The following is a 15,687-nucleotide window of genomic DNA, read 5'->3' as shown; positions in this document are numbered from 1 at the left end:
TCATTTGTGTAAGGAATTAGTATTTCAGTGCTCTTAATTCAAGGGCAGGGATTAAGCATAGATGGTCATTTTATCCAGGAGTTACACAGGCATTTAATCACAGCTGCCAAATAAGTTTGTGGTATTCCAGTTTAGTCTCCCACTCACCTCCTCTTTCATGAGGTGTAACCTGTTCAAGAACCCAAAACTTAGTTTGATTCCTTACAAGTAATGGTTTGGAAATCGAAGTCTAAACCAACTTTACTAGAAGTAGTAAATATTGTAACAGAGATAAAACAATTAGAATTGGAATTCCTAGAAAAGGGTAGGAGCAAATTATATAGGAATAAATGGGATTTGTGGGAACAATACATGCAGAAGAGGAACAATGTTTAAAAGAAGGTAGGATTTGAATGAGCTATGTAATATTTGACTGACAATGACTGGATAGATTATAAGTGATGTATAATGTTTGCACCTACAATTATGTCAATATAGTTTGTGATGTATAATGTTTGCAACTAAAATGATGTCAATATGGTTTGCGTTCATTTATATAAATGTATGATTGTCTATGTCATACATGATAATTTAATAAAGATGCTTCTTGTTTAAATGCAAATAATCATTTTTAAAAGTAAGTGCTAAATGTTTTGCCCTTCTGGAGGGACAGCAATGATTTAATATATAAACCAGTGACGCCTTCTTCTTGAGTTAAAATCTGATTAATTCCACAGCGAAATGAGCATCAAAAAGTTTCACCATAAAATCTCCTAGTGCCTCGGCTGTAACAGCCTTTACAGAGTCTGTAAAGGCTGTTACGGCCGAGGCGCTAGGAGATTTTATGGTGAAATTTTTTGATGCTCATTTCGCTGTGGAATTAAACAGATTTTAACTCAAGAAGAAGGTGTCACTGGTTTGTTGGGACGTAATATATATATTTACTTTCTACAAGTGTGGTTCAACTACTAGCAATGATTTAATGTTAATAGTTGGTTAAAATGTTAACAAGAAGTATAATTTACAAGAATCACTAAATGCAAGCTGTCATACTTCAGCAGAAATTAATATGTTGTAGCAGAAATTACTGTCTGTTAGGACTGGTGTTGTCTGCAGACACACCTGTTGGAATTGCATCCAGCATGGTTATGTCTTAAAGCAGAGGACAGACAGACAAGTAGATGACCTGCAGCAGCTTTGTAGTAGAAGGGATACCATTAAACCTTAGTGAGATGAAAGATCAAGGCAGCTGCTGTCTAACAGAAGAGGACTAGAAGTGAGAGCTCACTGTAACTCATAATAAATGGAGTGGTTAACTTGCCAAATAATTACACTTGGCAGAACATGAAGATGAGGAAAGGAGGAGATTAGGAAAATACAGAAGTGTAGGACAAGAAAGAAGGCATGACCATGTTTAAAATCAGCTGCCTGTGAGCCTTGCTGGAGCCGTACCTTCCTTAGTGCATGGCTGAGGTTGCAAAGTATGTGCATGGTACAGTGTCTGATGCAAGCCTCAAATCGCTATACCAGGCACTGTATTATGCAGCACTGTATTATGTAACTTGTGTATTTAGTGCAGAGTCTGATGCGGTGATTTAAGCCTTGCATGCTAATAACATATATGTGTTTTATGCTATTAAAAGGGGGAACTGTAGAAATACTTTGATGGAACTTTTAGTAGTACAAGGAATAATTTTATGTATAGCAGTTCTTCAAACTAACCCAAATTAGACAAAGTAATACTAAGGCTTCACAGCACCAGACTAGGTTGACTGATGTGCAGCATGACCCTGTGGCTAAATAGGGATGAATCACCCATATCAGGGCTGTGTACATATTGCACAATCACAGCAAAATGGTAACAAGTACTTCAAACATCAGCCTACACTTGTGTTTAAGAGAGATAAAGCTCTAACTGTGGCTCAGGTGACCCTCAGTCAGTTAGCAGCTTAGGTGCTTGATAATGCAAGTAAGGAAGACAGACATGCCTGTCTTGGGGAGAGGGAGTATACTGGGCAGAGACTATGCTGAGCTGTAGTAGAGTCTGGATATTATAGCAATACAGTTCATCAGGAGTGGGCATGTGGAGGGGCTAGGTAGAGGGGTGGTCTAAGTGGATGAAGCATGCAGCTTCAAAGACTACCCAGCTGACCAACAGATGTCACAATATTGGGATGGACTAGAGGCTAAAGACAATTCACCAGCTGCCACATACATGATGACTCCCAGTGCTGCATCCTGTTCTCCTATGGGATTCCTTGTTCACCAGGCATTACAATAGAGTGGCATAAGATCAATTTCATCAGAAGTCAGGGGGTGGCACCTGGTACTAGGACCACTTAGGGGACAGCCTGGCAAGAGTAGTTAGTGGGGGCAGGTCTAGGGTTGTATGGGCACAGCAACTGGAAGAGCAGCTGGAGAGCTAAGCAGGGCTGCAGAAGCCAGTAATGTAAGGACTATGTAGTATATTCATCCAGATTAAACTGTAGCAGTGCAAGTAGTGGTCCTGTTGCTCAAACATAAATCGTCCCAGAGCAAAAAAAAAAAAAAAATAGAATGTACAAACAGTGTACAGCTTCCACAGTTATTGCAATGTAGACAGCATGCTTGATAGTATGTTACTTGAGCTGAATAGTGTGTTTGAGAAAATCAAGTTTAAGTAACCCAGAAAGTCATCAGTAATGTATTTAATAACTAATTGTAGCCCATTTCATAACTAATTGTATCCCATAGTGCACCTCATGTGGACTCCCCTTTGCTTATTTCCGTTATCATTTAATAACAAGGAACTCCAAGATGGCCATGGATGGACCCTAGTAGGAGCTGCCAGAGATTATTAAACATTTAAGTCAGCTCAATCAAACATCAGTGATAGAAATAAAAAGAGAGAAAAGTACAATGCAAGGGACTGTATCCATCTGTCATTTGGAGGTGGATAATCCGCATCCATCTACATCCACTATTTATTAGCACATTGAACCTGATGATTTAGACAAAATTTCCATTACAAGACAACAAAAGGCTCAGGGGATCTTTTTGTAAACTTTGCTGCCACAGTTTACTGGTTTGCTTAGATATTTTGGGAGAGTTGGTCTGTCTGTCTTTAAGAAAGGTACCTCATTTCTGCCATTCTGATGTTGTTCATCTAACATTCAGATAGGCTACTACATGCAAACCAAACATTTCAGTTCACATATTAGACCTGATTATAAGTGAATCAGGTTAGATTCAACATAATAATCTGATCTGCTTGAAAATCAGATAGAATACTGTTCTTAACTTCATTATGACCTAACAATGTTCATAGGTTCATAGGTGTGTAATAGGCTAATGGCCCTGGAGCCTTTACAAGCCTAGTCCATAGGATTACCCTGGCATCATGCCACCCAACCTTAGTTCCCAACCAGTTCATGACCAACATATTCTCATTTCACCCCACAAATGAATTTTCCCATCAGGGATCTTAGGAAGGTGAACCTGTCCCCTTTCTGCTGAACAGTATCCAACATTCATCAAAATCCCTCTGGGCTACACAGGGGAGAGGAAGATTGTTGAAATATAGTATGCCTTATCCTGTTTTATTCCATCCAGTTTTGGAACTTTCGTAAGTTAGTGCTAGTTTTTTGTAAACTGTAAACAGTCACCCATCTTAACCCTCTCTGACAGATGAATTGAAGAATGCATCTGTGACTTCACTGTCTTCTGTTTTGTCCTCTAGAGTCATCAGCTGTTAACTGTAATTCCTTAAGTTGCTGGCAGATCACCATAGATCTCTGATTTTTTGCTGGCATTGAGCCATCATGTATTACAATTCTTTTATTCCATATTCCAGCATTCTTGATGCCAAAGATTCCTCCATGGAAGAGCTATCTTTTGAAGCTGTCCCATTGTAAATGTTTTAGTTTTGTTTACTGTGATGGCAGTGAAACATCTCCTTTTTTGAAGACCTTTTCTGATACTTGTTGCTGACCATAGGGTTGGCTCAAATCATTTATGAATTAATAGTTTATTTACTAGTGTTCCTCCTATCAGGTGGCACATTTGAAAGACAAGACCTAGTCAAAGCACTCTTTGCTATTAAAATGTTTTGGTTTACTGTTGTTGCAGTTTAGCAGTGTTTTGGAAGTTATGTGAGATCATGTGACCAAAGTGCAAACTCAAGACAGCTGTAGTTGACATTAATGCATTGCCTAGTCTTCAGTGCCATCCTTTCTTAAAAGAAAACTACACCATCAACATAACATGGCATTTTCCTAGTGTGTATTTTCCTCCCCACATAGTGATTACACGAAAGAAAATACAAGTTGACTTTTTCCTGCCTTCCTGTAATATTTTCTGTTCTGTTTAACTTCCTCTGTACACACAATGCTGGGTGTAAATGAAATGTGTGGAAAATGATGATTCACTGTACACCAGGCAGAAAAGAAGCAATTTTATCCCAGCAATCTGGGAATGTTGAGAGTTGGGTGTGAGAATCGGGCTGCTATATCCAGCTGTCTTCAGAATATTTTTTTCCTGAAAAATCAGACATTTTTGATGCAGAACAGGATAAGGAAGGAATACAAAATTCACTCAAACAAGAAGAGAGCCATCAAACAGAAGGGGACTCCACTTCTTATTCTTCTGATACTAAAGCTCATAGAGAGACTTTGCCAGTGAAACCTTTTCCAATGCTCCAAGGGAAAATGCTTGAGAGAAAGAAAAAAACACAGGAGTTGGCTAGAAGAATCTGCAGTACTTTGGACTGGAACCAGAGTCTGATGTTGGAAGATGGAAATGAACAGGAAGAAGACCAGCAGCACTGAAATTAGTATGTAAATGTGAGACTATAAAGCATCAATTATGTTTGTGAAGTATGGCTTTACAAGAAAAATGGATGAGAAAGATTGGACTTTTGTTGACTTTGTTAAAACATGTGGGGAACTGAAAGACATGTACCACACTTCATGATATTAATATTTGGAAAGACACTAAAATGAAAAGATTGGAAGGAAAAAGTAACTGTAAGTAAAATAATTTTTGTTCTTAATATTTGTATAAAGCATTTCATGTTCATGACATAAATTGCATGTCCTGTAGTAAAGCATTTCAGTGATAGTTGTAGGTGATAAAGATAGTAAAGTTAACCGGTGCTTTTTTATTTTCTAGTTTTCAGACATATAGGCATTACAATGTTAAAAGACAAGAAAGGTTTTACAAAAGCATATTTAAGTTGATCTGTAATCTTGAGCTGTTTGGGTTGAGAATGGGATGTAAAAGTGCATTGATTATAATATATGTGGAGTTGAACTGTTTTCTCTTGCTTTTGCATAGGTTAATGACTGGATTAATGTGCTTGGAAATTTTTTTTGTCTAAGCATGTGGGCTTTAAAAGTAAGAGAACAGTGTGAATGTAATAAAGCTTTCCGTTAGCAAATAAATGTTCAGTGTGAGTTGAGAAGTCTGCAGCTGAGGGCAGTTGCACCTTCTATTCTTATGTTTCCATGGAGATAAGCTGACTACAGGCGCAGGAAATAAATCAAGAGTACTAGGCATTGTTTGCTGAGGAATTCATAAAATTAAAAGGTACAAGGGCAAGTAGCTTTGTAGAAATTAGTTTGAAATTATTGGAAATGAATAAGAGATCGCAGCTTTCCTGGTTAATAAATACTTCAGTGCATTTACTGGGACAGTATATAATTTAATTTTATTTAAAGATAGCCAGTGCACTTTTTCATAAGGCTGAAAGGTAATCTTTTCTGAAAGCGTACAAGTTGCCTTTTTTTTTTTTTTCAAATCTGGGAACCGGAATAAAGATAAGACAAGAACATACAGAAATTAGTGTAAGTAGGAGCACAAACTGTATCACGTGACTTAATAGGGATAACCTTTATTTTAGGTTAGGTAATGCATGTGGGTGTAACTGTCAATTTGGGACAATTCTTCCTATTAGGAAGGTGTTAAACTCCATTATTTGAAGATGTACATAGTTTTGTGTATTTGTTTTAAATTAATAGGTTAAGAGGTGGATGTGTTTTTTGAGGGTTTTCAGTTAAACAAAAAGTCTTGTAAAATGTAACATAGGTTCAGATGGAAATGACAAGTAACAATTGTATACCAGATAAACCTTCCAAACATTAGTCTGTGCATGTAACATAAAAGCTAGAAATAGCCATTTAAAAAAGCCATCATGTATAATAGGTTGGCATAATAACTTCATGTCTTAATAGCTGCACCCTCCATATTATTTTAGAATGTGAATGGCCTCGCAGATATAGACAAAAAGATAAGAGTATTGAATTGTATTACAAAATGCAGAGTGCAAATCACAATGCTACAGGAGGCACATTTGAAAAAAAGTAAGCATGTGAATTTGATAAAGAATTTTGAAGTGACTGTTCAGAATATCGTGGACAAGTGAAATTGGAAGTAGTTAAACTAATTGCTAGTGGAGCTCCAGTCATGATAGAAGAGGAAAAAAAGATAATAAGGGTAAGTTTGGCAGTAAGGAGCTTTTGGCAAGGGATGATGATTACAGCAATATGTGTTTATATTCCACCTAAAACTGCTATTATGGAGCACATGAAAGTGTGGGAAAAATAATTTTTCAGCAGGAAATATTACTTGTAGGTGGGGACTGGAACTTGATTTTGCAACAATGAGGACATCTCTAGGGGCCATAGAAGGGAAATATAGCAAAAGAGTGTAGCTTTCTGAAGAAACTCATGAAAATATACAGTATGCATGATGTAAATTAGTTGTAGGAACTCAGAGAATTTATATATTATTCCCCAGGGTGCAATAACTGGGCTGTACTACACAAAAATTATATTTCACATAAATGTGCATTTTATTGAAGGCTTTGATACACATCCAATAGCTATGCGAAATCATGCAACAATAACAACTGAGATAAAAATACAGGGTAATGAAGTAAAAACGAGACCCTGGTGCTTCCCCAGCTATCTGTTAAAAAGAGAGGAAGTTATGTAATGGGTAGTGATAATTATTCAAGAATTATTGGGGCAGATAAAAAGAATTCAGAAATTATAGCTAGAGAGTACGATAAAATGAAAGTGGAGTTTAAAAACTGGTAGAAGGAAAAGAAAAAGAGATGTGGTTAAGCACAAGAATTATTTAGAGGGGATGACAAAGATTAAAGTATTGCAGAATAAGGGGAATCTCATAGAACAAGAAGAGGTGTAAATGCAGAGTACTAAAGAGAAAATAAGGGAGTAACCAGATAATATGCATGAGTTTAGAAAGATTGCTATTAAGCAACTGTTTTTGATAATAACTCTAGACCACAAAAACATTTAACTCAATGACTTAGGCAACAGAAAATAGAAAAGGTTGTTGCCAAACTTCAGGAGCTTATAACAAGAAAAATAACCAGAGATGTTGTAGTGAGTGGTATTTAGAGATATTTTGGAAATTTTGTGAAAATTTGTGTAAAGCAGAGAAATGTAGAAATCAAGAAAGAGCGCAAATGGAAATATTTATGGAAGATTTAGGTATGCCAAGGTTAGAAGTAGATTAGGCTCAACAAGTAGTAAGTAAGAAGCAGGAGATGAGAAAAAAAAACAGTAATGTGTAATCGGTCTGTAGGAAAGCCTGCAGGACTAGATTGTATTCCTGTAGAAGTTTGAAAGTTCGGAGGGAAGAAAGTGAGGATTTGATTTATTTAGCAGTATTTTAAAAGGAGAAGTGCCAACACCCTGGAAGAAAGGTGTGGTGTCTGTAGTACCTAAAGATGGCCAAGACCCATCACACCCAGCTTCATATACGCCTGTTTCAATTTTAAACTGGAATGGCAAACATGTGAAAATTGATAGATACAGAGCAGTGTGGTTTTGTAGAAGGGTGGCAAACTCTTGACAACATTAATAGAACAATGATGATCTAGAGGGAAGCAGAATGTAAGAAAATACCACTGCTGTTGGTGGGGCTTGATGCAGGGGAAAGCATTCTACAGCGTTAGATAGGTTTTTATGAGTCAGGCAATAGATGCATCTGCATTCTGTAATACAATAATAAGGTTAATTAGGAGAATATATAAGGGATCAGAGGCAAAAAATAAGTGGGAGAGTTCCTCTCTTGTCAAGTTGAGTTTGACAGAGGAATCAGGCAGGGGTGTCCTCTTTCCCCTCTGTTATAATCTTTATATTTAGAGCCATTGGTGAAGAAAATAAGGGATACAGAAATTCAAGAATATGATTGGTATGTTAATCAATAAAAAGTTGGCTTTATTTGCAGACAGTATTATTTGTACCGGATAAAATCAGAAAAGGACATCTCAGTGTTGTTGAATATTTTATTCCAGGACATAAAATTAATGAAGAAAAAACAAAGGCTGTAGCTGTAAACTATGTACTCGCTCATAAATTGGTTTTAGCAATACCCATATTTAAGGAGATAAGATAAAGTGAAGGATTTATTTTTTAAGTTGAGTTACAGGATCTGAATTGCCTAGTCATATTAAGGCCTTGTTAAGTTTAATTCTGGTGGCTGCCAAAAAAGCAGTTACTAGAAAAGGGAAATCAGTGTGTAAACTAACTGTATTTGAAGTATTGAATATTGTAACAGAGGTTAAAAAACTGGAAGTGGAATCTTTAGAGAAGGTTACAAGCACATTATGGAGAAAAAATGGAAATAGTGGGAAATGTGCATGCAGAATAGTGTTTTGGAGGAGGAGTGAGGTTTAAGGGAAGGCAGGAATTGAGCAGTTTATGCAGTGTTGGATTGGTGGTTATACAAAAGAATACTTGTGATGTATAGTGTTTGTAACTGGGAACATGTTAAAGTGGTTTGTTTTCCTTTATATAAATGCATGTTTGTCTATGTCTTAAATGATAGTTCAATAAAGGTGTTAAAAAATTGCATATTTTACATAGATACGTTATTTCACGTGCCTGCAGGCATAACTGTAATAACATCTGTTGTTACTGGGTGTGTAAATGTTTCTTGAAGGTACTGTGACTGTACACACACCACATTTTTATGTCCTCTTTGATGATGTATCTTTATAATTTGAGTAAAAGTAGCACATCCCTTAAAGAAAACTTATAGGAATTGAGTGCATTCACCTACCCCAGAATTGTTAAGACTAATCTCTTCTTTGTAAGGTCTTCCCAATTTCTTTTTTTTAACAGACTGACTCTATTTATAGTATGCTGCATTGTAGTGAGTTTTTTTGTAATGGATCCTTGCATTTTGTAAGTTCAGTTTTATATAGACATTCTCTTGCTAAATTGAGCCACACCCCATGTGGATTACATGTGGGGTTTCTGTCAGCCATTTCAGTACAACACCATCATGAAGTGCCTGCACTGACTGATCCTGGGAAGTAGTGCTAAAGGAAATATGGACAGTTTCCACTACACCTTGCAGTTGGGGACCCTCGAAGACAATATCTGTTTGTTGCCAAAAATTCATAAGAACTTGGAGAAACCACCAGGCAGACCCATTGTCTCAGGTATTGGTTCCCTTACTGAGCCTTTATCTGCTTTTCTGACCAAATATTTACAGCCATTATTAAAACTGATTCGATCTAGAATTAAGGACACTACAGAGTTCCTGAAAATAATATCTGACTCACAGCTGCAGCCTGATTGGTTGTCATGTACATAGGATGTCCAAACACCATCAAATGCTGTTTCCTATGGCAGTAGAAGTAAAGGTTAAAAGTCCAATGTGTAGTTTAAACAAGTTCCAAAGCACCAACAGTCCTGTACACCGATAAAAACTTTTATTTGACGTTCAACATAAGTAAGCGCTTTCGCCCAAAGGCTTCTTCAGACTTATACATACTGCAGAACTATCAGGTCATTTAAATAACCCTCCTCAAACCATAATTGGTTAAACAGCCCCCACATGGTTTTATACTCTTGTTTAAAGCGCTACTAATCCAATATTGTACAACTAAAACCTCAAAATTAAGATAGAATACAAGTGACACAAAAATAAATATATAAAACACCATAAATAAACCTTATATTAAGGTCACGTATAACATTATTAAAAACTGCAATCATTAAATATGCATGTCTATAAGACTAATACAGAAATACATAATAAACATGAACCTATCAGTTAAAAACCTCATGTATACACATCTTTATCTACATAAAAAATGTATTTGTATACATGTTCTTATAAAATTCAAAATATGTCAAATTAATAGATGTCTCAGGACAGTCCTAGTGCAAGGGAAACTAACTATACTTTACTTGGGTCTATATATTCTCCTACTCTTCAGAAAGGGTTTCATCTGGACCTTATCATTTAGGCCTGGTAGTTCATCTGCCCTCCATCTGATTATCCATCTGGATTCACACTCCAATGTCTTATTTATCAAATCACCCCCTCTAAAACCTTGTACTAATGCCTGTATAACACAAAATTTAAAGATGTGATTATGCCCTGCCTCTTTACAGTGTTTGGCTAGGGCATTAAATTCTGAACCCAGCCTGATATGATAGTTGTGTTCCCTAATACGTTCTTTTAATGTTCGATTGGTTTTCCCAATGTAGAACGCTGGGCATGAATTACAACTGGCCAAATAGATAACGTTTCTACTGTCACAACTAGTATTGGTGTTAAAATTAAACTTGCGTCCAGTATTTGGATGTATAGGTTCATAGGTTCATAGGTTTATACTAGGCTATCTGCCCTAAGGCATTTATAAGCCTAGCCCAAATTATTGTGGCTTACGCCACCCCTTATATGAAAAAATACTGTGCCCATTAGTTTGTTGTGCCTCTGTCCAGCAGTGACCCAGAGATGATTCCCGGGGTAAACCTACGATCTCCCATCCACAGGTCTAGATTTCTCTTGAACAGAGTCAGCGAGGTGCTCTGCCTCACATGGACCGGGATTTTATTCCACAGCATAGGGAGTCTCTGAGTGATAAATCTATCCCTCCAGCACGTCCTATTTATATCCGTGCTAAGGTTTAAGTCGCTTGCTCTAGTGGTTTTGGTGGATTTGGTTTTTTGAGGTGGAGCATGTCCATTAATTCCGGGTTGGACATGGCCTTGTATGTCAGGCACATGTCACCTCTGAGCAGACGGTATGCGACTGAATAGAGCTGGAGTTTCTTCAATCTGGCAGCATATGACAGATTTTGGAGTCCCTTTATCCTTTTGGTGAGGAACTTTTGGGGTCTGTCCAATTGCTGCAGATGTCGGGTGAGATACATCCCGAATGGGGCATTGTACTCGATCATTGGTCTGATAAGTGAAGAGTACAGGGGAACAATGACCTCACTAGATCTGGATGTGAATCCCTTCATGATCAGGTGGGCAATGTAGAAGGTCTTTCTAACCACTTTAGCAATGTGAGTGTCAAAGAAAGGCCACTGTCAACCTGGGTCCCCAGGTCCCTGATAACCTCTTCTGTGCTTAGTGGATTGCCACCTATATGGTAGCTTGGGGTTACCTTGTTTTTCCCGAAGGGTATGACTATACATTTTTGGCGTTTAACTTCAGGCCATGGCTCTGGCACCAGCTATCTGTTTCCGTGAGTCCCTTCTGAAGGATATCCGTGTCCGATGCACTTTCCACTATGGCCCAGTTTGCAGTCATCTGCAAACTTTGTCAGCCAAAGTCCTCCCATGTTGGCCTGTACTTCTGAGAAGTAGATGCCAAACAATAGGGGGCCAAGGACCGAGCCCTGTGGGACACCACTTGTGACCGGCTTGGAGTCTGACACAGCGCCAGCAACTCTAACCCTGTGGGTTCTGTCCTTAAGCCAGTTTGCAACCCATCTTGTGACATATGGGTTTACATTTAAGCTGGTAAGTTTTTCTACAATACCCGAGTGGGGTATTGTGTCGAAAGCCTTTGCAAGGTCAAGGTAGGCTGTATGGACTGCCTTTCCCTCATCAATGGCCTTGGTGACTATTTCGAAGAAGTCGACCAAGTTCAAAAGGCATGATCTTCCCTTGACAAAGCCAAACTGGGTCGGGTCCAATGTCTGCAAGTCCCCTATATCTTTGTTTATGAGCTCCATTATGAAGTCTATATCTGGGTTTATATAGGCACATTGATTACATTTCCCACAGGCTACAGTATTTATGTTTTGTCTAAGTGTATTACTCCTATGACCTACATATTTAGGCCTGCATAACAAACTCTTCAGATTAGGTCGATTTTTATATATTACCTTAGGTTCTGGTCCAACAACCTTACTCACCTCCCTATCTGATAATAAAATATCCCAATGCTTAGTCATTAATCCTTGTACTTCTAGACCTACTTTACTAAAGAACATAGTAGCTCTAGTTTCATTCATGAAAGATGGTGTCATTACTTCAAAATGATCAGGTTGTTCTGAAAAATAAGGCCTCGCTCTAGTAGTTCTTAAACTATTCACTTCAGTAATTACATTGTCAATCTTCTGTTCATCGTAACCCCTCTCAATGAATCTCTTTTTAAGCTCCTCCACTTCATTCCTATAATAATTATCAATAGGACTGAGTCTGAACACTCTCATAAATTGTCCTTTTAACACATTGTTAAAAACGTGTTGGGGGTGCATACTTTGCCTATGAAGTAATGTATTCCTATGACATCCCTTCCTATGGATAGAAGTGTTGAGTAGGCCATTATTCAATCTATATACTTCAACATCCAGATAAGAAATCCTGCTCCTAGAGAAGTTCAAAGTGAACTTCAAGAAGTCAGTTGAAGTATCCATATAGTCTACAAAAGTTCTTAACGAATCTTCATCCCCTAGCCAAATGAAGAAGAGGTCATCCACAAACCTACGGTACATGCCCACAAACTCCTTAAAAGTAACGCTCTCATATATAAACTTATCTTCCCATGCTGCCATGACAAGGTTGGTGTAGCTATTCGCACAAGATGTGCCCATAGCTACGCCATCCTTCTGGAGGTACATATCATCTCCAAAAACAAACACATTATTTGCAAGAATGGTTTCTAGGTATAAGGCAACCAAGTCTGCCTTCTCAACCGAAAAATCTGAGTGAGTGCGTAGATACTCTAGTATATAGCGTATACCCACCTCATTAGGAATTACGGTAAAGAGGCTCAAAACATCTAAGGTCACAAGGAGGTATGGTTGGTCCTCATCTAATTGTTTAGTGTAAGTATATAAATCTATGAGGAATTGTTTACTATCCTTAAGTATATTAATGTTCTGGTCTACCAAAGGTCTCAGTAAGCTCTCCGTATATATAGAGAGTGGTTCCGTGACCCAACCCTGGCCTGCCACAATCGGTCTCATGGGAGGATTTGTACGTGACTTATGAATTTTGGGTAGTCCCTGAATGACCGGTATTACTGGGTCATTAACCTTAAAGTACTCATATAATTCCTTGGTAATATTGGAAGACATAAAAAGATCATCAAGCATATAATATACGTCAAAAACTTTATCCGTTAGCACTTTTCGATCTATTTTATAATAAAATTTCTCATCATTCAAAAGTTCTCATTTTCTCATTATAATCAGTTGTTTTCATGAGTACAGTGGGACCACCCTTGTCAGCTGGCCTAATGACTAATTCCTCATCATTTCTTAACTCATTTAAAGCTTTTCTTTGATGGTAATTCAAATTCTGTCCATGTTTTACAACCCTTTTATCTTGAAAATGATTATATATGTCATTTTCTAACACTTTACCAAATACCTCAACTACAGGGTGCAATTGTGGTACATAAGTGCTGTTGGCACGAAATCCAGAATGTTTTACATTGTTTTCCTGACCAAAATCCAGTCTTAGTTGTACATTTCTAATAAACATCTTTGTGTCAATAATAGTCTCAGCTATATCACTCCTGCTGGTTGGAATAAAGCTGAGGCCTTTATTTAAAATCTGTTCTTCATATTTACTTAAAGTTCTACTAGACAGATTTACCACTAGTGAGTAGTCTTCTCCCACATCTTTTTCAGCGTAGGACCATGATGTTCCTCTACGGAACCTTTCCTCTTGTGTCTGCCCCTGCTGGCAGACCGCCTCCTTTCCATAAAATGGTCCTGCGCTATGGGAAAGGAGTATTTACCTTGTGAGTTGCTGATAAGTTATTGCCTCCCTTCGGTCTAACTACAGCCTCTGTATGCAGTGACTTGCTATTGGTTTGTAAGGTGGTACAAATCGTACGCTCCCTCAACACTTCTAAGGTCATTGGACCACTACTATTCTCCCCATTAGTCCTTGCTGTACCATTATCCGCTCTTGGATTATTATCTCCTTCCTCTAAAGACATTTCAGTATTAACAATTACTTCATTTCTATCATTCTGAATAACTTCACTTCTATCATTCTGAATTAATGACTGATTCGTAACACCATTCTCACTAGTTAAACCACTACTGAGGTCCACCTGGATATGTCGTCGGGAAGCTACAGTTGCATAGCTATGCTGGTTATTACGTGACCCATTAACATTGTAAGCATTACTGTTTTGTTCCCTAGGCCAAGTAAAAACTTGGCTATTTTTAAAGTCACGTACATCCCTGGTTATTTTAATCTTTTTCTGATCAATCAATCGTTTTTCAAATAACATAACATCATCCAACACTTTCTCAAGTCTAATATCATAAACAGTATTGGCATAATTCTTTTTAAAGTCATTAAAATATTTATTAACTGAAAGTCTTAAATTATTCTCCTCGGCGTGGTCGATGAGGAGCCTCATATAATTGAAGCTCAGCTCAATATTGAGCTGCTGCCATCGGTAAAGTAATTCAGGGAACCTATTCCCTGACGTGGGCATCTTTAAGATGCGTAGCCCACGCGGTACAATTTTTTTAATCAAGCAAGCCTCAAAATATTGTCTTTGTACCTGTAGCAGGTACAAAGACAATATTTTGAGGCTTGCTTGATTAAAAAGATTGTACCGCGTGGGCTACGCATCTTAAAGTTGCCCACGTCAGGGAATAGGTTCCCTGAATTACTTTACCGATGGCAGCAGCTCAATATTGAGCTGAGCTTCAATTATATGAGGCTCCTCATTGATTACCACACACCCGAGGAGAATAATTTAAGACTTTCAGTTAATAAATATTTTAATGACTTTAAAAAGAATTATGCCAATACTGTTTATGATATTAGACTTGAGAAAGTGTTGGATGATGTTATGTTATTTGAAAAACGATTGATCAGAAAAAGATTAAAATAACCAGGGATGTACGTGACTTTAAAAATAGCCAAGTTTTTACTTGGCCTAGGGAACAAAACAGTAATGCTTACAATGTTAATGGGTCACGTAATAACCAGTATAGCTATGCAACTGTAGCTTCCCGACGACATATCCAGGTGGACCTCAGTAGTGGTTTAACTAGTGAGAATGGTGTTACGAATCAGTCATTAATTCAGAATGATAGAAGTGAAGTTATTCAGAATGATAGAAATGAAGTAATTGCTAATACTGAAATGTCTTTAGAGGAAGGAGATAATAATCCAAGAGCGGATAATGGTACAGCAAGGACTAGTGGGGAGAATAGTAGTGGTCCAATGACCTCCGAAGTGTTGAGGGAGCGTACGGTTTGTACCACCTTACGAACCAATAGCAAGTCACTGCATACAGAGGCTGTGGTTAGACCGAAGGGAGGCAATAACTTATCAGCAACTCACAAGGTAAATACTCCCTTTCCCATAGCGCAGGACCATTTTTTGGAAAGGAGACGGTCTGCCAGCAGGGGCAGACACAAGAGGAAAGGTTCCGTAGAGGAACATCATGGTCCTACGCTGAAAAAGAT

General features: G+C 37.8%; 1 protein-coding gene across 5 annotated transcripts in view; it reads left to right on the top strand.

Annotated features, from left to right (window-relative positions):
• The window catches only part of PRKCD (protein kinase C delta), a 2,080,121-nt gene that overhangs the window by 1,443,403 nt on the left and 621,031 nt on the right, over positions 1–15,687 (top strand). The gene's annotated exons all lie outside the window — the stretch shown is intronic.

This window comes from Protopterus annectens, chromosome 7.part0 (assembly GCF_019279795.1).
Source record: "Protopterus annectens isolate FY-2018-M chromosome 7.part0, PAN1.0, whole genome shotgun sequence".
Taxonomy (NCBI): Eukaryota; Metazoa; Chordata; order Ceratodontiformes; family Protopteridae; genus Protopterus; species Protopterus annectens.
The sequence above is the reverse complement of the archived record's forward strand: the minus strand, read 5'-3'. Positions and strand labels throughout refer to the sequence as shown.